This window comes from Mus musculus, chromosome 13 (assembly GCF_000001635.26).
Source record: "Mus musculus strain C57BL/6J chromosome 13, GRCm38.p6 C57BL/6J".
Classification (NCBI taxonomy): domain Eukaryota; kingdom Metazoa; phylum Chordata; class Mammalia; order Rodentia; family Muridae; genus Mus; species Mus musculus.
The window spans coordinates 42,027,568-42,051,473 of record NC_000079.6 but is presented as its reverse complement, the minus strand read 5'-3'; the positions used below and the strand labels follow the sequence as shown (position 1 = coordinate 42,051,473).

General features: G+C 42.0%; 1 long non-coding RNA gene across 1 annotated transcript; it reads right to left on the bottom strand.

Moving 5' to 3' along the window:
• Positions 1-906: 906 nt before the first annotated feature.
• Gm28707 lies at positions 907-4,461 on the bottom strand. Its single transcript, XR_001780922.2, has 2 exons — positions 2,361-4,461; positions 907-1,698 (listed from the first exon to the last, which is right to left on the bottom strand). It is a non-coding gene; the product is annotated as a predicted gene 28707 (long non-coding RNA).
• Positions 4,462-23,906: the final 19,445 nt, after the last annotated feature.

Genomic DNA, 23,906 nt, shown 5'->3' with positions numbered 1-23,906 from the left:
GTTGACTTGGAGGGTCAGAGGGGACGTGTTATTAAGCCCTAAACTGAAACCACTTTTTTGGTGGCGGATGTTCTATTAAAAGACCGAGGAAAGCCAAGGTTATTCCGGAGAGAGCCGGTGCTTCCCAGAGCCTAAGCAGCGGCGAGCGCAGTTAACCCCTCCTTAGCTGCCTGTCAGCTGGGGACTAACCCGCGAGGGAACTTTGGAAGCCGAAGAGGGGGTGCGGGGCGGAGCCACCCAGCAGGCTTCTGGAACTCTGGGGGAGTGAACAGGGAAGACAGACTAATTTATTACAAACCAGAGTTTGACCCCGGCTGCTAGAAAGCGTTAGAGAACGGGAACTGGAAACTTCTGGAAATATCAGGAGAGCTGACTCTGGGGAACGAAGCAGGTTTTCAAGGGTAGGCATAATACTAGCAGTTTGAACTTAAAAATTACACGCATCCACAAAAAAAAAAAAAAGCCGATAGAAGATTGTACGGGCCACCTCAAAGTTGGAAAGAATAAGGTGTTAAAAAAAAAAAGGCGCAAAACAAAAATATTCTTTGTTAAGCGATCATACGCCCACTAACAGCTGACCATCTGTGCAAACTTGTTTTGCTCCCTTAGGCTTTCATAAAGATGTCCAGGTCGTTCCTGCTAACGGTTGACCCCTAAAATCCCCCGAGGAAGTCCTACCTCTAGCTTGCTGGAGCTAAGAAAAGCACAAAGCCCCAGAATGGAAATTATTAAAAATGGAATACTTGGTAATGGCAAGCTTAGAGCCAAAAATAATGTTTTGCAGAGGAAGAAAATATGCCTACCAAAAAGTAAATTTGGTCATAGGAGCAAAGATTATGCAGCTAGAAAGCTCGGGTGGTGGGTAATACTATGTCAGCCTTACAATGAAAGAGTACCATTTTAATATTCCAGTAAGATGTCTTCTATTTTATTAAATGAAATACCCAATGGGTAGGATTCATAAAACATATAATGTAGTTCCCCTCCCCCAGCCGAGCTGTTTGAACCAAAAGATAAACATGCAGACATAGATAATGTGTTAAGATTAAAAACAAAAAGTCTTCAGAAGTCGAGTTTTTGTTACTTGAAACAGAAAGAGAAGAAAAAAAAGTTAAGTGCCAGAGAGAAATTTTTAACTCAATATTTGCTGAAGACAACAGAAATGTATCCATGAACCCAGGATGTCTCCAAGATACAGCAATGCTAAGAGCGTTTGAGAAAACTGCATATCTGGTTTTGATTTGTCATTTTACTGTGTTTTCTTGAGCAACAAACCAGTATTAAAACTTCTCTCTGAGATAGTTAATATAAGAACACTTTCCTGGTAAGTTTTCTGAATTGTCTAAATGCGTTTTTTTTTTTTTCCATACCAAAATGCAGGGAAAGGCAGCTATGTTAAATGTTAAGTAGTTGGTTTCGGTTTGTTTTGTGACACAGTAAATAGTAGATCCTCAAATAGCAAATAAACGGAATTGGATGAGTGAACCCGTCCAGCCCGGTAACTGGTAAACTTCAGCTTGAACTGTCAAAAATCCTTGAACAATGGGGATCCCAATGATGGCTCTAGACTGGGAAGGCAGAGAGATTCCAAGGGGCCTCTTTCTCTCCATCCAGCAGGCCAAGTAAGAGTCTTTGTTGCGCCCCTTGGGAGACGTAGGGTCCTGTGGGTACTCTGACCTTATCTCTCCCGCTGAGCATCTAGGGGAGAGCATCGGTCCAACCCGAGGCCGCACCCGAGCGTCCCCCAACCCCGGTTCCCACGCATCTGCCCGGCGCTGCCTGGCTCGGGCTCCCCCTTGGCACGGCCCCGTGGCTCCACGGCACCGGCCCTCCGGCCGGTGCGGCCAGCAGCGCCACCGCCACGCGGAGATCCCGGAGGTTCCTCCTGTTGGCCCCGGGTCACACCGCCCGCTCGTCCCTCCCCTTCACCCTGCGAGCTGGGTTTTCCCGTCCACCAACGAGTCCCCTCCCCCCGGCCCCCACTCCGGCGACCCGGCTACAAACCCTCCCCTGCTCGCTCCCAGCAACTGTCCCCCCTACGCCCGGGCTCTTCCCAAGCCAAGCAGACAAAAGAACGGAGGGAGGAAAACTTACCGAACTACAAGGCAAAAAAAAAAAAAAAAAAAAAAAAAAAAAAAAGTCTGCTCCCAAGCTTCCTGGTTCAACTTTTCATTTTAAAAACAAAAGCAGAAACCAAAAGCCTCCTAGGTTGGAAGTGGGCGTGAGAGGAAACGCTGGGGGAGGCGCTTGGTTCCCTCCCTGCGCTGCCCCCCCCACCCCCCCACACCCCCCTACCCCGCTTTTCTGGCCCCTACCCAAAGCTTTGATGTTATCTGGTGCACCGCCTACGTGGGTTATACCTTGAGCTTGGTGCCTGGTGACAGTCAAGATAGTCTCCTCTGTGGGTGCTGCTAGGAGGCAGCGCAGCAGGTGGCCAAAGGACGGAATCCTGGCTCTAGCCGGTCCTGGAAAAGGACCTTTGGGGCTCCCTTTCTCACCTGAGCTGAAAAGGGCTCTCCCAGCTAGGAATCTTTGTCTCAGAACTGTGCTACGTTTGCTGTTTGAATCAGAGAAGGAGGTCTCCCAGATTACATTCTTTTTCCTTCCACTCAGAACAAACTTGTAATAAGATCGTTTGGATGTTTCCCCAGGCTCTGTTCAGTTTTTAGATCTCAGCTTTGGAAGCAGATATTATTTTCTTTCTGAGATATTCCTGCAGCCTTCAAGAGACAAGAATACAAATCCCAAGATGGTATAAACTATAATAACACACTACAGATTCCCCTTTGGGTCAAAATACCTGCACATCCTCCCCCTTACGTTATGGAAAGCTCTCAGTTTTACTGTATTTACCCAGACACTAGCTCAACTTAGATGTATATTTCTTATGTTTTCAGCCTCAGAATCATCACTAAGGAAAGCTATTTTGAAAATCAGAAACAAACCAGGTTAGTAATAAAGAAAAGGCGGGGTCTCCCATTCATTCTTCCTGGCACACATACCCTTTATGACAGCACCAGGCTGTGTTCAGGCCCTGCCTCCTGGGAATTTACAAATTAATGGAGATAGCACAAACACGTGGAAAAAAAATACCTGGAGGGAGAAAAGATAGAGGCCCCAGCTTATAAACCGAGCCAATTAAAGTTACAGTGAGTTATTTATATGACTGCTGAGAGATCTTTGGGTGGAGGGAGTGTCTATCCACAAAAGTTCCAGGAGAAGGTGAGTCCTCAGTAGAGCGCTTAGGAAAAGTTCAGGATCTGTCTGGAAGATACACACCATACTCCAGTGCAGGGAGGCAGCCCCTAAGTGAGAAGGTGCGGAACTATGGGGTGCTGTTTCCTTCATGCAGTAGAAAGTCTAGGCGGTGAGAAGTGACAGCCAAATTAGGAAGGACACTATTGAAAGTGGGAGGGACACTCTTCACCTGGGAACCCTGATGGGAGCTGTGCACCTGGGCTGTTCCTCTGGCTGTAAGACAGGGTAGGTTTGCTGGGTAGGTTTTTCTAATAGTAGTCGTGAGGCAGTCAAAATGAACTGGTACCAGTCAGTCAGAGAAGAGCCAAGGCAGCCATCATTTGGAAGGAATTAAGACACTGTAAGCAGTTGGTCGTCGTTTGGAGACATCTGGACAGAGATAGTCTTTTTAAGCATAGTCGCTGTGGCTGATGGATTTAGGATATGGGAGCTGGGTACAAAGACTGCAGCTGTGGTCACACTAGCTGTAGTTGTGTTGAGCGGCAGTCGACGTGGTAGCCAGCACCCCGCTCCTGTTTCTCCTTCATCCCATTTCTAAAATGTTACATAATCTCCAGTGAGCCGTGGAGTTAGTACACCAGTACATCCATGCCTGGGATCCAGAGAACATCCGGATGGTGAAAACATAAAGGCTGTGTTTTATGGAAAATAGACTCTAATAACTTTATAATATTCTGCATCTGTGGAGCGGAAACAATGGAAGGCATGGTTGTTTAGAAATCTACGGCAATTCAAGTTTTTAGAAAGTGATCGATGATTTCATAAAAGTGTAGCTGTTGGGGTATTTGAGATTGACAGGAGGGAAGGGGAAAGGTGTTTGGGGTTGAGCCTATCTCATTTTGAGAAGGATGATCTCCCTGGCGCTTGTTTAATTCACACTACAAGACACCTGTCTCTAGCTCTCTTGCAAAGGGCCTACTTCAATGTTAACTATGACCGTCTCAGGAGTATTATTTAGTGTACTACCTGTTAAAGGAGGCTGGAAGAAAGATAGTTATGATCGACAGAGGTGCTACATGAAGTTCTCAGACTCCTATGTACAGTATGTCCTAGGTAGTGCATTGAGAAACACGGGGAAGGAGTGAGCAGTGTTCTCTGGAAGCTACCCCTGCTGACCTGTGATCTCACTGTGTAGAAATAAGTAACAATAATCTAATCCATGGTATCAGCCTGCTCAGGCAATGTAAGAAAAAAAAAACAAAAAAAAAACCCCATAAACCAGGGATCTTGGGCAGCGTACATGGATCCCCTTGCGGTTCTGGGAGATAGAAATCCACAGTTAAGTCTATAGCAGATTCCTTTCTACTGAGGTCTGTCTTCCTGGTCTTCAGATGACTGCCTGCTTGCTGAGTCTTCACATGGCCTTTCCTGAATAGTATGGATGGAAGAGGAACGAGAGGAAAACGAACCCTCTGGCTACTCTTAATAAAGACACTGCTGTGGGTAGAGGATGAGTAGTGTTCTCATAGGCTCAGGATTTTAAGGACTTGCTCCCTACCTCATTGCTCTGTTTGGGGAGCTTGTGGAACCCTTAGGAGGCAGAGCCTTGTTTGGTGGGAGTGGGTGATTCTACGGGTGGGCCTACAGGTTTTACAGCAGAGAGTGCTTCCTGCCTCTGCTTGGCTCCTTGTCCTGGGAGCAGTAATAAGAAAAGGCATCTCAGCTGCACATCACCACTACCACAGGCTCAGTGTCTTCCCCTCTGAGATGGACTGCACTCCACAACTATGACCTAGAATAACATTAACCCCACGGGATCATGCTCCCACTTATGGCCTCATTTTAACTAAGTGCTACAAAGTTCCTAATTCCAAATACATTCTCACTGGGGAGCAGCCTTCGTGAATGAGGTAGGGGGCAATCAGTCCTGTGGCATGCAATAGTTTTGTTTGGGGATGGTTTTGTTTTGTTTGAGATACTGTAGCTCAGGCTAGCCTAGAACTCACAGAGATCCACCTGTCTCTGTCCCCTAAGTACTGAGATTAGAGATTGTTTTAATCCCAGCCCATAATGAGTTGTTTTGTTTTTGTTTTTAAAGTAGCAGTTCAACTAGGAAGGGTGTGTTGCATTATTGAGAAAGGAACAGAGGGACGACTTCTAGACTTTTGTTTCCAGGATTAATTACTACTTATTGGCTTTGTTTGCTTGTTTGTTTTGAGTCAGGATCTCTCTGTGTAGTTTTGGCTGCCCTGGAATTTGCTATGTAGGCCAGGCTAGCCTCAAACTCTGCCCACTGAGTGCTGATATTAAAGATGCATGCTTCCACACCAAGTTTTCTCTTAAAATTGGGCGGGTACTCTATACATCAACATTTCTGAGAAGAGTTATCAGACCCTCGTGGAAATCCACCTGCATGCACAGGTGTAAATTTTTGTTTTACGGATTGCTGAATGATCGAAGGGTCTCATTTTCCTGGCCACGTGTAATTAAACATCATACTATCTAATGTCTGTGTACCCCCCCACACCCAATACACAAACTCTATCTTATCACTTCATTACTTACTTTTATTACATCTAACATTGGTTGCTATGTATATTATTTCTCAACCCTTAAATACAGAGGTAGTGCACATCTTTAATCTCATCACTTAGGAGGCAGAGGTAGAGGCAGAGGCAGGCAGATCTTTGTGAGTTGGAGGTCAGCCTGGTCTACAGAATTAGTTTCAGGTCAGGCAATGATACACAGAGAAAACCTGTCAAGAGAAAGGCTGTAGGGGAGGAAGGAGAGGGAGAGAACAATAGAATACAGGGCTTGGAATGAGTGGACCTGGTTTCATTTCTGACTTCTTATTCCCACTTAGAACAATGTAGACACAAATGTTTGTGGAATGAAAGAATCCCATTGGAATCTGAATCCAGATCATCTTCTGTGTCAATCTAAATGAGCTTTTTTCTTACTTCATCATGTCTTTATAAGCATCTTTTCCAACTTCCATTTCCAGTCTCAGGATTATATAACAGAGTTTAAAGAGCTCTACTCAGGCTATAGAGGAGGCTGCTGGAATACAGACTGGTCTCATAGATTGTACAGCATCCCCAGCAAACTGCAGAAACAACATGGCTGGAAAACTCTCAGACCATCCTCCAGTTCCCAAGCCCGTCCCTTTATACTCTGCCCCTGTTCTCACCAGCCACTCTTCTGACATGACTAGCTCACCATTTTCATTGGTTGTTTTAGAAACACAAGTTCTCATCTACTGCAGTTTCATAGAGTTTTAGTGGCTTAGCATTTTGTGTGAACGGAAGAGAAGTGGAGGGAAGACAAAGGAGGGAACGAAGGAAATATTTGTCCATAAAAATATCAAGAAAAAAATACCATGAAGAGAAGCCAGGTGGTGGTGGCATACACCTTTAGCCCTAGAGGCAAAGGCAGGTAGATATCTGCAACTACAAGACCAGCCTGGTCTACCGAGCGAGTTCCAGGACAGCCAGGGCTGCACAGAGAAACCTGTTTTGAAATTCTATACTCAGAGTAAAGGTTCAAGGGTGATTTTATAAGAAAAACTTTGTGTCAACGGATACCACCTAATTCAACTCACATGCCTCACCTTTTCTCTCTGGGCTGCTATAATTGTTGAATTAAAGAGCAAACACATTCTTATTTGAGGAACTGCGAGTACTTAGTAGTGCTCGAACTGCTGCTAGCATATATGCCTACTGGTTAAACTCCTGGTATCTCTGGCCCTCTTTGACATTGCTCTTTCCCTGAACTTCCCAGCCCAGAAATTCCCAATTCTCAGTATATTGCTGGGTTCTAAGAACCTTTCCCACATGCCTGCTCACTGAATCAGATTTTTGCAACTGAATTGCTTCTGGCAAACAACCATTCAGGCATCAATTTTTCCCTAAATTCTCCACTGTCTTATTCAGTACTAGTTTGTCAATTTTTCTGTTTTTAAAAGCCCACAGCTATGAATTTGTGATTTTGAGCTCATTGGAATCTTTATGGTTTTATTGCCCCCCCAACACCCCCCCCCGCCCGCCAGCAACCTCCACCATGATAAATCCTATTATGCCGAAATGTCCTTAGGTATTAATATGAAAGAAGCCAAGAAAGGTCAAAGACCAGCTTGGGAAAAACTGGAGTATCACAGAAAGAACTAACAAAACTGAAGCATCAACTCACCATTAGAACGATTAGCAGGAAGAGGGGTTGGGGGCAGACTAGCCACTATTGATGAGACAGTAAGTAAAGGCTCCTTGACAACGTTGATCTGTTTCTAATGCTTTTAAAATTTTCAGCTAATTTAATTTCTGCAAGAGGAGGTAGAACTTTAAACATGGGAGATGATTTTTAAAATAAGACATCTGAATAAGGTTGGGGCAGGGGCATCAGCTGTCCAGATGGCTACCTAGCCGAAAGACAGTATAGATCTTATTCGAAAGATCCCCCCCCCCGTTAATGGATTATGAACACAAGGGTTGGTAATTATAAAAAAATATTGATGCAAGCAGCAAATCTTGGCACGGTCTCAACATGGAGCGCACTCAGAGACGGAGTAACAGGACACACACATTTGTCTTCTACTTGCTACTCACACAACTGTTGTTCCCAACTGCTGTGGAACCTTCTGGTTGTAAAATTCCATCCCTCACATAGTAACAGGAGAGTCAAAACAGTCCCCCTCCCTTCCCGAGCTGGGATGGTACAGCAGTTTCATAACAGCATTCTCGCAGAAAGTCCCATAGTCCACCACATGGAATAAAATAAAGCAACTTCCAGGAAAGGAAGTCGAATGTTGCCTACCAACCAATAGCTTATCCATTAAAAAATAATAGTAATAATTCTAAAGGCATACTTCTCTTTTAGCAAGGTTTGGTGACCAGGAGAGGAATGGATCTTTGAAAACCACTTCTTCTACTGTCTCAATAAGCATGGGTTCTTCAGGGAGCATCTAGTCTGAGCAACTGATAGTCCTGCATCCATTTGCATACAGTAAAAAACAGGATCCACACAAGTTTTTTTCATTAAAGCCTCTTAAGAGTTCTTCTTAAGAAATCGCAGGTTTTCTTAATTTTTAAAACACAATTTATCCCAACCAAACACACATGTGGAAAGTGATCCACAACAAATGTTATGATAGTGGTCTGTGATTCACGATCCCCGGAGGCTAATCTGCAGTAAGTTACGGCAGAGTTTGTATCTGCTCTGTGAACTCATGGGAAGCCTGAGCTAGAATGGGGATTATTTAACTGAGAGATGGTGGGGCTGGAGATGTATCTTGGTGGTAGAATAGTTGCCTAAACATACACACCTTGGGGTTTGATCCCTGGCACTGCAAAAAACAAACATATAAATAAATAAAATAAACTCATAAAAAAAGTGAGAAATTCTGGGGTGCTTTAGAAATACTGGAGCTGAGCAGTGTGGAGTTCTTGCTCTTCACCGCACTTCCTTGCTTGGGCAGGGGACAGCCTAAGTCTATGGCAATGTTGAGAGTCTGGCATGTAACAAGCAAAAAGGTGCATTCTGCTAATTTAATCTAGAAGATCTAGAAAGAGAAATACATCCTAATGTCACTTAGGTAGACAAATTCCAACCCAGACACATTGCTAATTATAGCCTAAGTTTAAATATGTTAAGAAACATTTTGCACTGCCCTCAACTGTAAGAGAAGTCGTACATGAGAGAGCAATGCATTCTTATTAAGTGATTTGGAAGTACCTACTTCCATAAGTATCTAATTAAGGAGCTCTTTCCCTTTAAACTTAAGGCAGGGGCAGTGCATGCAATGGTGTGTGTGTGTGTGTGTGTGTGTGTGTGTGTGTGTGTGTGTGTGTTGGATCCGTTGGAGCTATACACTCACCTGACCAGGGTGCTGGGAACTGAACTCAAATTCACTGCAAGAGTGAATGTGCTGAGCTGATAAGACATCTCTGCAGCCCCCCAGACCCCCTTTTAAGTATTTGTTTCCTCACTTGCAACTACTTGCCATTTCTCGGTGCTGTTTCCTCTTTCTTTTTGCTTCTGCATTTGAAATAAATGACTTATTCCTAACCCCAAGAATATATACACACATAGATTATATGAACATGAGACATCTGCCCTCAAATCCACTTATAGTTACGTCTATTAATATTTACAAGTGTTCTCATCTTTAGATGAGAGGAATACTACTCTCTTTTAGCTTATTGCCCCAACACCTGGCTTCTTGAATTTAGATTTCTTGACTAATTATAATCAGAATTATCTCTTTACAGCCGCCTACATCCTGCAGTTCTGACCTCAGCTCCAACAGTGTCTTCGAAGCCTGTTTTTTTTTTTTTTTTTTACTCTCATAACCAGCCCTCCCCTCTCCTTTTCTTCTCACCCCCCGCCCCCTCCAGCTCTAGCCTTTGTTCTGGCATTTAGAAAATTTGTACAGACCTAATGTGACACATTGTAAATTTTCTCCTCAATCCTCTTCAAAAGATAGCTAAAGATGAAAAGCAAATGCGTCTCTACTTCATTTCATAAAAGACTCAGGAGCAGGTTGCTCCCCAAGGCCCTCTGGTGCTGCCTGTATTAACATCTAAGGGGGTCTGAGGAGAGAAGGCAGTTGTCCACCATGACATCAACTTGGCAAAGAAGGGCAGAGTCCAAACATGCCTCTGCTTCTTGTAACCAGGCACACCACCCTAATTATCTCCTACAATAATGCTTTTGATCCTGTTCACTCCCTTCCTGAAGAAAGCCGGTAGCTTCCCTCTCCTATGAAGTCCCTCCCTACTCTGTAGCTGGTATTCACACCTCCACGTGGTCCCCCACAGATCATCATGTCCAGCCTTCTCAGCTGCTACCCTAATGAGAGAGGCCCTTGTTCCCCTGCAGGGCTCCACCCACCTTGCCTGAAGTTGTGTTTCACTCCCTCAAATTCCACCTTGCTCCCTGTGCCCAATGCCTGTCTTCACCTTTCAGATTAGAATGGTGCCTTTCCTCCATGCACTTCAAGGTGATGCAAAAGGCAGGCCTCCTCTCAGCCAGGGATTTGAGCCTTGGGACTCTTAGAGCAGATCATTGAACCAACAGAACAACCAACAAATCCCCAGGTTCTTTAACCTCAAGTGGATTGCAATGGCTTGCAGGCACTTTATACAAAGTAGCTAAGGCATTGTAACATAGTGATGTTAATAATACAAAGTAGCACTTAAAACTACTACTACTGCTGCTGCTGCTGCTGCTGCTGCTGGGGCTACACACAAACACACACACACAGTCCTTTCAATGATTGCTTTGAATCTTGGATAGACACTGTGTCACAAATCCAGAAGTCTGCCCCAAACCAATGAATCAAACCATTTTCCTGATGGAACCGTGGCAATGATCCATTGAATGCACTGCATAGAGCTGTGTAACACAAGAGGTCAACTCTAAGAGGAACCAGGAAATCATTGTTACAATGTATCAGTGTTGCTCCATCAATTATGTCAGTACCAAACCTGATTACCAACAGGGTAAAATGAAGCGCTCGCTCTCTCTCTCTCTCTCTCTCTCTCTCTCTCTCTCTCTCTCTCTCTCGTAGAATTTGTGTAACCATGTTCATGTGTAGCTCCAAACACTCATATACCTATGTAAATGTCAGAGTCACATAGAGGAGGTTCCTTAATTGCTCTGTGCCTTATCTTTTGAGACAGGGTCTCTCTCTGAACCTGAAAACCCATTGATGTGGTTTGGCTGTCTAGCCAATGAGCTGATGGAATCAACTAGCCTCTGCTCACCCAACACTGGGGTTACAGATGGGTGCCACTGTGCTCCAAGTTTTACGTGGGTGCTGGGAATTTGAATTCAGGTGCCAAGCTTTTAAACTAAGCACTTTGCTGAATGGGTCACTTCCCCATCCCCACTTAAAGAGATATTTATAAAATTGTTGCTTCTCCATGCAGTTTGACCCAGTAAAGTCTCCAAAGATAGAATATAAGACCTTTATCTATCTTATTCATGTCTTCAGTTTTGTACAATCAGAAAGGCTTCCTGTTGTCCTAGAGAGATGTTGTTCATTCTTTTGTAACTCTTTCTACTCTTAAGCATTTTGTAATAAATATGTGGGACTTTAATCCAGTTCAACACAGATATGTCAGTGATGGGTAGGTTAACATTCTACATCTGTGCCTCCCATGTCTCTGTCCTCAGGAGATGATTGGAAGTTTAGAGCAGTGGTTCTCAACCTTCCTAATGTTTCAACCCTTTAATATAGTTCCTCATATTGCAGCAATCCCTGACCATAAAATATTTCATTGCTATTTTAAAACTGTAATTTTGCTACTGTTATGGATCATAATGTAAATATCTGATATACAACCCCTGGTTTAGAGAGTGAGATGCTAGTAAGGTATGATAGAAAAGTCTGTCTCTTGGCATCTATTCTTTCATTCCAAGGAGCAAAAGGGTTCAATTCTTTAAAGCCAGTGGTAGTATATTTGCACATGTCTCAAAATAATCTAAGTACCCTGGATTTTAAATGTTGGCTATTAGATATTGTTGGTGGTATCACTCTCTCAAACAGATTGCTTTTACCTCACTGTCATTCATATCCCCAGTCCCCAGCATCCCATGGGACCCAATCATTTGACCGAGTCATCAGTCAGTATTTAGAAGTATCCCGTGCCCATGGTTGTCACTGTGGATATGCCTCAAAGCCAATCTGCCCACCATACTATGATCTTTTTTTTCCTTTTATTTCAGCTCCCTAAGAAAATCCCTGATCTATGTATTTACCTGGATCTATATGTATTTATTAATTCATCCTATTAGTTAAGCATATCAATACTTTTAAATTCACTGCATATAACTTTAATCTTGCCTTATGGGACACCGCTGGTTTTGTTTGTGATGGGAGTGCACTGTGTAGTCCAAGCTGGTCTTGAGGGCGTGCTCCTCCTGCCTCAGTTTCCCGGGAGTGCTAGGGCTATAGGTGTGAGCCACCTTTGCCTAATTTTCCATCCATGCATTTGAGGTCTGACTTGCCAGTTTTTTGTGGTACCTTCCATGGCCATCCTGACCGTCGTCTCTGTTTTTCTCTTGCTGGACAACATTTCTGGGATCTCATGACTTCTCTTTCTCAGTTTATTCCCTTGTTTTGGGTGTGCCCACCCTCCAGTGACCTCCAGGAAAAGGGTTTATGGAAAACAAAACCCTTAGAAACTTTACACCTGAGAGTGGCTTCATTTGATGCTCAGGTTTAAACATATGCTTTGGTTGGAGAGAGAATTTTAGGACAGAAAGACTTTTCTTGGCCCAGAATTGTGAAGGCTCTAAACCCACGTTCTTCTGGCTTCCAGCTAGTTGAATCCCTGAATCTCTATTCCTCACATGAGATGCCTTTTTCCTCAGCACCCAGAGTCAGTTCTCTTTGTAGTCCCTATATTCTAAATTTCACAGTAACATATCTAAATTTTTATTACTATATTCTGGGCTCTTTTGAAGTTAAATTTTGGCTTAAAATCAGGTGTTGTTTCATTTGCAGAAATATTTTCAAGTTATACCCCCACCATTTTTTTTATCTACTCTTTCTGAGTCCTTTCAGGAAGCACTCACAATTCAGCCATTATCTCACCTAGGTATCTCCACTTTCTCCCTTAACCTTTTATCACATATTTTTCTACTTTCGCTTCTCATATGAGGTTTTTTCTCTGCAGTGTCTTCTTCTTCTTCTTCTTCTTCTTCTTCTTCTTCTTCTTCTTCTTCCTCTTCTTCTTCTTTTTTTTTTTTTTTGCTTTTTTTTATTGGATATTTTCTTCATTTACATTTCAAATGCTATCCCAAAAGTCCCCTATACCTGCCCTGTACTGAGGCATATAAAGTTTGCAAGACCAAGAGGCCTCTCTTCCCAGTGATGGCTGACTAGGCCATCTTCTGCTACATATGCAGCTAGAGACAGCTCTGGGGATACTGGTTAGTCCATATTGTTGTTCCACCTATAGGGTTGCAGACCCCTTCAGCTCTTGGGTACTTTCTCTAGTTCCTCCATTGGGGGCCCTGTGTTCCATCCATTAGCTGACTGTGAGCATCCACTTCTGTGTTTGTCAGGCACCGGCATAGCCTCACAAGAGACAGCGATATCAGGGTCCTGTCAGCAAAATCTTGCTGGCGTATGCAATAGTGTCTGCATTTGGTGGCTGATTATGGGATGGACCCCCAGGTGGGGCAGTCTCTGGATGGTCCATCCTTTCATCTTAGCTCTAGACTTTGTCTCTTTGCAGTGTCTTCTAATATTTTCCTTCATTTTTATCCATTTCCACAGTTCAATTTTTAATATCTAAGAACTCTTCCCCTCGAAATATTTTTCTAAAACCCCTTTTCTTATCTTCTCCCTATATACATCTTATTGTAGTATATTACTGGCCGTTTTTTCATTTTTACGTGTCCTCCTTGAACTGCTTGGTCCTGCTGCTGTTTCACTGGTTCGTTTCCTCTTGTTTGAGACCCAGATAACCCTCATCTCCCTAGGAACAGCACCCCAAAAGCTGACTTGTTAGAACCTTCTTTACTGATGGGCAGCTGGTCAGCACTGACCAGGGAGTTCCCTCCAAGCTGGCCTGGTTTATGCTTCTTCTGAAGTCTTTCTTTGTCCTAGTTTCAGATCTGTTCTCGTGGGCTGATCAGATTACCCAGAAAGACTTCTGCTTGGTGTGTGTGTGTGTGTGTGTGTGTGTGTGTGTGTGTGTGTGGTGTCACAATGTTCCAGATCACAGAGGAACAAAAAAAACATGACATGTTCAGCACAGAGTTTTAAGTTCAGTCTTCCTGGTTGTAGAGCCCTGTTGGGTGTCTGTCTCCAGGAAGTCAACCTGTGAGTTGTGGTAGTTACTAGGATCTGCTGCAAAGACACTAGAAAGGGGATCCTGAAGTCTAGCCGATCCTTAAGCTCACCCACAGTGTGACTTCCAGAGGTAACCCTGATGCCCATTCCTGAATTTCCACTGGAATCCTTTTTAACACAACTAGAGAAGGCAGCTGCTTAGCTCTTCCCACAGTTAGCTGAAGATTCTCTCTCAGAGCTGCTTCTCCCAAGGAAACGTTTACTACGTTGTATATTCTTGTTTAGTGCGCATTTGTAACTTTGTGCCTTTCAAAATGTGTATTCTCATCTGAGCGGGAGAATTTATTTAAAGGCTACTGGTTCATCTGGCGTCTTTAATTGAATGTCCGGCAGTATCTAGTCTAGTCACAGTGCCTATAGGATGTGTTCAGTAAGAAATTATTTTAACTTGCGATCGCTTGTGAAAGCAGAACTTGAAGGAAAGTGTAATGGCGCTCATGATTTATATCTTCTCTGGAAGAAGAGTAGCATTTTCAAAACTTTCCTGAAAGCCAGGGAACAGCTGGTTTTCGCCTTAAATTTTGATTAATGAGCACACCCTCTTTTTTTTTTTTTTTTTGTCTGTTCTCTCTTAAGCTGGGCACTGTGGGTCGAGGGCCCTTCCAGCCAGTTGCCATTGCTATTCTGAAATGTACCTGTGCCTGGGAGGTTCCTGCAGGTTAGATTTTGCTGCTGAGAAAGCTGCTGTTGCTGGCACTGAATTTCAATGACTTCCTGCAGGCAAACACCTGGAGGCAATTACCTGTGCTTGTCTGCCAGCAGACACGCATACAGTTCCAATGGGAAAGCTATCTGTATGAATTTCAAAGGGGGTGAGGGGTAGATTTGCTTTGTGTAATATTTTGCTTGTGTCTAGGTTAGCCAGTCTAGGAATTTGTCTTTGCCCAATTATGTGTTTGTTAAGCCATTTTTGCCCCTTCACCATAGAACTGGCAAATGTAGACTTTGTTTCACCCGTTCTGCTGCCTGGTGATAGACTTCTTCTCTTTCTTAGTTCACAGGACAATGATAATGAGGGAAGAAATAAGGAAGGTCAGGGAATCTACATTTAATGTAAAATGACAACATTTTAACTTGACATTCTTTAATAATAGACCTGTCATTCAAAAGAAAAAAAAATAGGTCAAGGTTGAGGACAGAGTCACACAGAAAATTTTATTAAACTTTATCGTTAATATTTATGCAGACATAGTGATACTTTCTATACCTAGATATGGTCTCTGGGGGAAAACTGTTATGTTGATCATTATTTTAGCTAAGTGGTTCTTCCTTTAGCTATATCATAAATGTTCTTAATGTAAATGTTGACTTAAATTGCACCTTTAGAAATGTCAAAAATACCATTAAGATGTGTGTAGAGTTAATGTTGTACTGGATAATGCTAATGGAATGTATTTTATGATTTTGTAGACTGGTACAATGAGGCCAATTAGGAATTTATTTTGAATGCAGGCAAACCTCAGTCCTTACTTAATGTCAATTTCTTCTGATTTTATTCTATCCAGGCAAAGCTAAAGATGACTAACATAATATGTAACTTCCTTCCTTCAACAGGACCAAAACATCACACAAACACTTCCCTAACCCCGACCCCTACCTCCACCCCCACCCCATTTCTTTCATTCCTTTTTCTAGACTCTCTCTCGGTTTTATACTTAAAGTATTTGCTTCCATTTTTTTACTCCTCACTCTCCCCATCCCCCTGAAGTTGTAAGGCACCATTGCCTGGAGCTTCTTCCTCCTGCTTAAAAATGAGACCAATCCAGGTCCTTCCAGCACATAGTCTAAATTCCTCCTATACAGGTTACTAATACATAAAAGCGTCTGCTGTATGTATGCAGAAACCCCTGAGAGCTGTAAATAAATCATGTTTTTCTGCAGTTTTAGTGTTATAATTGGTAACTGCTTTGCCCAACAAGAACTTGACGTTAAATAAACCAAGAGTATGACTAGCAATATCCCACAAAATGAAACCACCATGGTGACTCACTAATGATTTAAAATGCTGTCGCATTTTCCCCCAAGAATTACTGTTTAAGAAAAAGATCCACTAGTACAGGACAACTTTAGCATGTTGGTGACACACATGTCATTGCCTCTCTCCCCCTAGCACCCCTCCCCCCTGCACTATTCTGGATTGCTAGAATTCTAATCTGACAAAACTGAAAAACATCTAAGCTTTTCCTTTCTCCTTTTTTTTTCCTGACAGTAAAAGTTCTGAATAAGGAAGGACTTAACAGTTAGCAGTAGCCTAAAATAATAATCGTTTGCTTAGCCTACAATCACGAAGGCACTTGTGGTCTCTACTGGGTTCACATGTGTATCTGGTTGGCTGTGAGTTTGGCTGGGCCTGGCTGGCCTAAGACAGCTTCACTGGGATCGTCTCATATCCTGCTATAGTCACTACCTGTTAAAAAGTGAGCCTGATTATAAGATCGTTGGTCAAAGCAAGTCACAAGACTAACTAAGCAGAAAAAAAAACAAAAAACAAAAAACAAAAAAAAACCAGGATCTAGAACATGATGGGAGAAATTGAAAAATAATGCAAGCAAAGGGCTAAGCAGCCAATGAGAGAAATACTGGCTTTCTGTTTTATATAGTGGAGTTTCTAAGAAACCCATAAAGACCATCAACGATAGGGCACGGCCAATGAAAACAATAACAAATTTCTGAAATGAGTTGTTGGTTTAAAAAACGGCAACTAAGATGGAACAATACAGGAAATCCCTTTTTTAATCACCCACTTCTCTGTTTACTGCAGGAAACAATAGAAGAGGAAAAAAACCAAAAAAACAAAAAACCCTTTAACCTGCAACTTCAGTGTAATTTCTGAGCACATTTAAACCTATTACAGAAACACATAGTAACCAAAAGCAACGATTCTTAAAATAAGACAAGTGGAGTGAGAGTGTTCTAATTTCATACATTTCCCTTAAAGAAAAGTGATTGATTGGTTCTAGACTTGGATAAGTTAGTACTCCTTGTTTGTTTCTTGAGACTAACCACTGTAACGATAATCAATGAATTTATCACTCTTTCAATGTAGTGGAGGGGAAACCGAAGGATGAATCGAAGACCCAGTCAGGAAGAAGGGAAATCAACAATGGTTAAAAAGCAACAGGAAGTAGATAAGGCAATTCATGCAGCACTCAGTAGGATGGAGATTTTAGAACAAAGCATTAACTGCTTCCCAATGTATGCCCAATGACTAGCCCTATTAAAAGATAAAGACGTCCATCTCAATAACATGGGGCAGTGAGCAGGTTAAGTCAGACATCTGAAATAAGGGGTACACATTCTGTTACTAAAAATGAAATGATTAAAAAAATGCTATACAACTGTCAGCTCCCCCAAACCAGTGTTTCTAGGTCCTTGTCTATCAAATTACTATTTAAGGAAAATATGTATTCTTCTTACTAGGTATGAAATGGTACACTTCAATGATAAAATTGTCATTAACTAGGAAGAAACTAAAATTTAAACCCACCATTCAATATTGCCTTAACGTACGTAAACAAAGTTAGCAGAACTCTGAAAAACAAGCTAATCTCCTACCATACTGAAGGATTTTTGTTTGCTTGTTTGTTTTGTTTTTAGCCTATCTCTTCATAATAGGACCATAGGCTAAACCTCAGCCAGTTTGTAGAAAGCTGAACATTAACAACGAGAGAGCAGGATTTGATGTGCAACGCCAATGATCTGGTGCAGGACTCTCCTTCAAACACAAGTCACAAGGTCAGACTTGACAGATTTGGATGGAGCCTTCTCTGACTCCATGTAAGCAAATGGTAACAAAACCCTCAAAATAGAAAAGCAAAACAAGAAAGCCTTATATGTTTGAGATTACAAAGCAAATCTATTAGATTAGTTCAAAATGGCACCTTAATCCTGATGACACTGCAAAGAAAGTTAGAAAAGGAAAATAAGGTGTTACATATCGTCTTAGCTGGGGTTACTAGTGCTGTGATGGAATACCACCACCAAAGCAACTTGGGGTGGGAAGGGTTTATTTGACTTAAACTTCCAAATCCAGAATCCATCACTTAAGAATGTCAGGACAGGAACCCAAATACGACAGGAATGTAGAGGCAGGACTTGATGCAGAGGCCATGGAGGGATGCTGGCTTGCTCTCTATGGCTTACTCTCCATGGCTTGCTCAGCTCCATTTCTTATAGAACTCAGGATAGACAACCCAGGAAAGGCACCATCCACAATAGCTGGGCCCTCCCACATCAATCACAAATTAAGAAAATGCCTTACAGGCTTGCCTACAGCCTGATCTTATGGAGACATTTTCACAGTCAAGGCTCTCTCCTGTCATAGTTTGCATCAAATTGACATAAAACTAGGCAGCACACATAGCATCTTATAAGTATGGTTAACATGGTACATAGAACAGCGTGGGTTCAAATAACTGAATTAAATGAGGGAGACTGACTCAGTGAATTAAGCTCCAATCTTGAAGATAGAAACACCTTTTAAAATGGAAGTGAGATAAAAGGCAGATTGTTAATAGAAACTGAACTTAACTTAAAGAACATCAACAAAGCCAAAAATAATTCCTTTAAAAATAAACCAAAGGTGGGAATAGTATCAGTGAGGCCAAAATCACACAGGGAAGCACAGCTTCCCTGTCATTTAGAAATGACAGTGATCATTGTCACATTAAGGAAAACAGTCCAGTGCTTTTGAAAGTGTCAGCAAAAAAATGTACTAATTTTTAGAGGAAAAAAAATAAACCTAAGAAGACATAGAAATTTATGTAGTCCTGTATCTTAAGGAAGCTGAATCCGTGTGTAGTTTAAAATCTATTCCATAAATAAAACCTAAAGGTTATTTAAACCGATATCACAGTCCTTATCAAAACTTTAAAGAAGAGCAGAAAAGGGGACAATTTCTCACCTAACAAGGTCTGAAGAAATCCAGTACCTTCCACCCTAGAAAGAATAACAGAGTAGGAGAGTAAAATTATGAATGAATCTTGTCCACACCAATAAGCATATTTAAAGTTACTTCATGAAATTAAAGTGTGTATGGAATATATATATTTAACACAAAATATTAAAAGCTGTTTGATTTTGGAAAATTCTGGAAAGGGAAAAAAAAGGAAATATAAGGAAAAAATCTAGAAAAAAAATGGTAAATATCAGATATGAAGAGAAAAAAACAGTACCAGGAACAAGTAAATTCTTGTATATCAGACTTGCTGTGTGAAGGTAGACATGGTGGTATAAGCTTATAATTCTAGCATGCAGGGGACTGAGGCAGGAGATCCTTAGTTGTGGGCTAACCCTTGCTATATAGGTGAGAGCCTTTCCCAGTAAATCAAATGAAATGGTGTTTTATATCCAATGTTAAAAAAAGAGAAAAATGACCCCCGAACAAGATTAAACATATCTTTGTTTTGCTATCTGTAAGACATCTACAAAGAAAGATAAAAATAAGATGAAAGGTAATTTAATTTTGGAAATAGTTTTCTGTAGAAGCCAATGAGAAAGAACCTTTCAAACTCATTCAGTGAAAGAGCCACTCATGTGGCAGAAGCAGGAAAGGTCAAAAAGCCAAAGGCACAAACTGGAAGTGGAAACATTACTGTTCTCGGTAGGCTGAGGTGAACGTAGAGAGGGATGGCGTAAGATCAAGATGGCAGAAGGTCATGAAATTGGATTGTGTTACTCCACAGCTCTGTGGTAAATCCAAAACTTATAAGAGTTATGCGTGATACAGGTATGTATCAGTCAGAGCTCACACTGCTAATTGGGAACAGATCATATATGGAAATGAAACTACTACTCATATGGACTGACTGCACCATTGTCAAAACTGTAAGTCAAACCATTGCATGATGGGGACCGTCTGCCTGCTCCTCCCTAAAGTCTAGACTTCTCCGTTTTTAAAAAAGTATTTCAAGACAGGGTTTCTCTGTGTATTCCCAGATGTCAGATGTTCTGGAACATTCTGTAGACCAGGGTGGCCCAGTACTCAGAGATCCATGTTAGGCTTCTCCTTTTAACGTGTCCAAAAGCCTTGCCTTACTTTAGAAAAGCCAACCAAGCAAAATGTCATGAATTGACCAGGGAGCCCTGTGAACCAAAACCATACCAACATCTCATCGGGTTGAAATGGGGGATGCTTTTCTAATGTCATGCCAGGGAGGTTTGAATGTTGGCATCATGCTGCCCTCAGTCTGTGACTTGGGTCTCTGAGCGGAAGGTCCTTGGTTTTCATGGCAGGAAGGGAAGAGCTTGGCTGAAGCCTGCCTGGGTTATGCATCTTCATGTCAAACTTTGTTAGAATAATCAGCAGATACGGTGCATTGGAGTGTTCATTCTCCCCTGTGAACAGTGGGCTTGGTCCTCCGATTTTCTTGGGCCAGATAAACATGGGCAGAAGTGGGGTGTGGCCTTGAGATGGATGGCTTCCTTCCATCTCTCTCATGAGACCCTATTACCAGGGAGCCAAGGCAGCTGCACCGTGGACCCCAGGATGGACCTGGCACATTTCTCAGTTTATCTGCATCCGCTAGAGAGAAAGAATTGACAGCGGGTTTATCATGATGTCCTCTGCATTGTCACATATGTCACAGAATGCCTGTGTCAGACTTGTGTTGTACATAGAAAAACACTTGTAGCATGTAACTTTAAGAAATCCCTATTGAACATAAAAGATATTCATAATTCTGCATCCTCACCCCATTTCAGAGAATTGTAACTTTACTATTTTAAATAATTTGGTCTGAATAACATTTAGCTAAATACGTAGAGACCAAATACGTCCCCAAACACTGAAGACCAAGAAGACCCTATCTTGATAATTCCAGATTATGCCTTTGTGATCAAAGCACTTTTGTTGTATACCACTGACATTTTGTTACATAGCAAAGGCTCACTGATGAAATAGTCATTTCGGAGGCTGGCAAGATGGCTCAGCAGGTAAGAGTACTGACTGCTCTTCCAAAGGTCCTGAGTTCAAATCCCAGAGACCACATGGTGGCTCACAACTATCTGTAATGAGATCTGACATCGTCCTCTGGTGCATCTGAAATCAGCTACAGTGTGCTTATGTATAATAAATAAATAAATCTTTAAAAAAAAAGAGTCATTTCATATATACCAGCAACATCTGAATGATCGGGCTCCAATGACCAGGAAACACATCGATACATTAACAAAATTGAAAAAATGAAATTGGGTGGTCAAAGGATAGACTCAACTGCTTTCATCCCCAGGGAACTTCTCAGCTTAAGATCTAAAGGGAGCTGATCTCAGCGGCAGCACCACTGTGACAGAATTTATACCTCTGTGTGTAAGAACAAGACTTCTCGGGGCCTGTACTCATGCAATACAGAATGCACGTGCACAACTGACGTGAGCCCTGTCTCCTTCAAATGATGATTAGTTATTATGCAGACATAAAAGCAACGTGACCCCACTTGCCTCATCATGCTTTATGTCTAATAACTCAGCTTTGTTTAGTAATTATTTATGAAATTTCGTGACATGGTTATGTTGTTTTGACTAATTATGTACTAACAATAGCAGTGATAACTCTATCCAAGAGGCAATTGACACGTGCAGCCTTCTGTTCACTAATAATTTTTTTAAAAAAAATTAGCTTTGAATTCATATGCTTATCTTGTTATAGAAAAAGTTACTTCCACAATTTAAAAACAGGCAAATAATAAATAAATAAATAAATATTGAAAGAAATTATTGGGGTGGATCGCTTGAAGTGGAATGGGGATAGACACTGAAGAGCAAAAAGCGATAAAATATACTCTCTGACTATTAAAATGTGATTAAAAATGTGATTTGTAGTTTGAAGAATGGATAGAGGCTGATATTGAGTTCCTGCGGGATGGTGACGCTATTAACGAAACCTAAAGATAACTTAAGGTCAGTAGTATTGTACTGAGTACACCAATGCATCTTTATAAACTTGGTTATTATTTGAGGTTTTGCACATGTGCCCTTGCATACATATGTGGTAGCCACAGAGAGACGTTAGCCGTCTTTCTCACTAGCTCTCTGCCTTAATTCTTGAGACAGAATCCTTCACTAAACCTGCAGCTCAAGCATGTGGCGATACAGACTGGCCAATGAGCCTCAGGGATCTGCCCAATGCTGGGGTTACAGATGTCTGCCACTGTACCTAGTAACTCTGATGGAAATTATGGAATGTGAATGCCCGTGAAGAAATGGGAACTTTTGTTGGTGGGAACGTTAGTATAGCTGGTCTGGAAACTCCTCCAAAAACTAAAAAGTAGAACTTCCATATGGCCCTGGTAATTCTGCTACTGAGCATTTACCAACAGGTCGTGAAGCCCGCAAGTCAGAGGTGTCGGCCCTCCTGTACTCTTTACATCAGCATCCCAGACAGCTAATGCATGTAATCGACCTATGCGCATACATAGATGATTATATAAGAATGTGATAAAAGACACACACACACACACACAAACACACACACAGAGTGAGAATGAGGGAGGGAGGGAGGGAGGGAGGGAGAGAGAGAGAGAGAGAGAGAGAGAGAGAGAGAGAGAGAATTATTCAGCCATTAAAAAGGATACTATCTTTGTCAATTGAGGCAACCACAGATGGATCTGAAAGGGTCCATGTTAAATGAGCTAAGCACAGAATGACCAATACTGCAGAAAGTTACTTTGTAGAATCTCAAAAAGCTGCTACTATTGATGTAGGGAGCAAAATAAGTTACTAAAAGCTGGAATGGTGTCTTAGTTTCTTTTCCTGTTGCTGCTTTAAATATTCTGTCCAGAGCAACTTAAAGGAGAAAGGGTTTATTTTGCCTCATTGCTCCTGGGTACAGTCCACCATAGTGGGACAATCAAGGCAGCACGAGTGTGAGGTAGCTGCTCACATCACATCCACAATCAGGAAACAGAGATGAACACATGCTGTGCCCCACCCCACCCCCCACCCCCCTCCATCCTGGCTGTCTTTCTTTATCTGTACATTCTTGGATTCCAGATAGGGAATGATGGCACTCACAGTCCATGGCTCTTCCCACATACAGATAATCTCTTTCAGGCATGCAGGGGCTTACCTTGTCAAGCTGACAATGGACTCTAACCATCAGAAAGAAGGGAAAGCTGGAAGGTGGGAGAAATGGTTTCCAGAATACAAAGCTACCATGCTATGGTGAACAGGTGCATGGTATATTTCAAAATAACCAGAAAAAAAGAGTTTGACTAGTTCCAGCTCTGAGAAATGATTGATGTTTTGGGTGATACATATGTTAATTGCCCCTAAAGGTCCCGATCCTCCCACAATCTGTACATATGTTAGAATGACACACGAAGTCGCATATACATGCATGACTGTTAAGCTAGTGGATGTCAAGGAATGTTCGCCCTCCTTGAGGCTACACAGTTGGTCTTTTGAAATAATCAGAATATATTGAGATTTTGTCTGTTTTAAGAAACGAAGCTAAAATTGAATGAGATGGGTGATGAAGGAGTGGGGGGCGCGGCGTTCCCAGGGAGAAGACTTAGTAGGTAAAGGCTCTTGCTGCCAAGTTTTACGAACTGAGTTTGGTCCTCAGAATCCACGTGTCAGAGAGAGAGAAACAACTCCCTCAGGATGTCTTCTACTTATCACTGTCCCATACATGCCACGACCAAACACACACCGAGCAAATAAATAAAAGAATGCAATTTTAAAAATAATTTAAAAAAATCCAATCTGTGTATCACAGGCTCAGTGCGGGCCAGCCAGTTTTGTAGTCACACTGTTAGAATAAGCAATGGATGTTCTTACTCAAACTTTTTTTTTAACTAGTGGTATTGCAAAGATGAACAATAGGAGCCGCTTCCCTCTGAAACTCTTG